Source organism: Morone saxatilis, unplaced genomic scaffold, assembly GCF_004916995.1.
Source record: "Morone saxatilis isolate NCDOM2014 unplaced genomic scaffold, NCSU_SB_2.0 Contig7, whole genome shotgun sequence".
In the NCBI taxonomy this organism is placed as follows: Eukaryota; Metazoa; Chordata; class Actinopteri; family Moronidae; genus Morone; species Morone saxatilis.
The window spans coordinates 272781-273294 of NW_023340246.1; the positions used below are offsets into that span (position 1 = coordinate 272781).

General features: G+C 42.6%; 1 protein-coding gene across 1 annotated transcript in view; it reads left to right on the forward strand.

The window, feature by feature from the left end:
• ankrd6b (ankyrin repeat domain 6b) overlaps positions 1-514 on the forward strand; it is a 26836-nt gene that overhangs the window by 11427 nt on the left and 14895 nt on the right. The window lies entirely within an intron of this gene.

The following is a 514-nucleotide window of genomic DNA, read 5'->3' on the forward strand; positions in this document are numbered from 1 at the left end:
CTTCGCCAGGATCGAACCACCAACCTTCCGATTGGGGGACGACCCGCTCTACCTCTGAGCCACAGCCACCCCTAGGTGTAGGTATATTCTTTGGACAGAGCCAGGCTAGCTGTTTCCCCTCTGCTTTCAATCTTTATTTTAAGCTAGGTTAACCATATCCTGACTCAAGCTCTATACTTCACATACAGGCATGAGATTAAGTGTTTCCATCCACGTGTTTTATGTGCATTTTCAGTTTGTGGAAATTTAAAGGTCCAGTGTGTAACATTTAGGAGGATCTATTGTCAGAATATAATATTCATAGGTTTTGTACCTTAGAATGAGCTGTTTTTAATCTTTTTTATATATTACCCTACCACATTACCATTAGTCCACCATGTTTCTACGGTAACCCAGAACAGACACACCTGGCTCTACATGGGGCCTTTCGTGTTTTTTGTGAGTTTCGTGGCCACCGTAGTTTTTTTCCACATGCTTGGTTAAACCAGGTGGTTTCAGTTGGTTGCAATCTGCA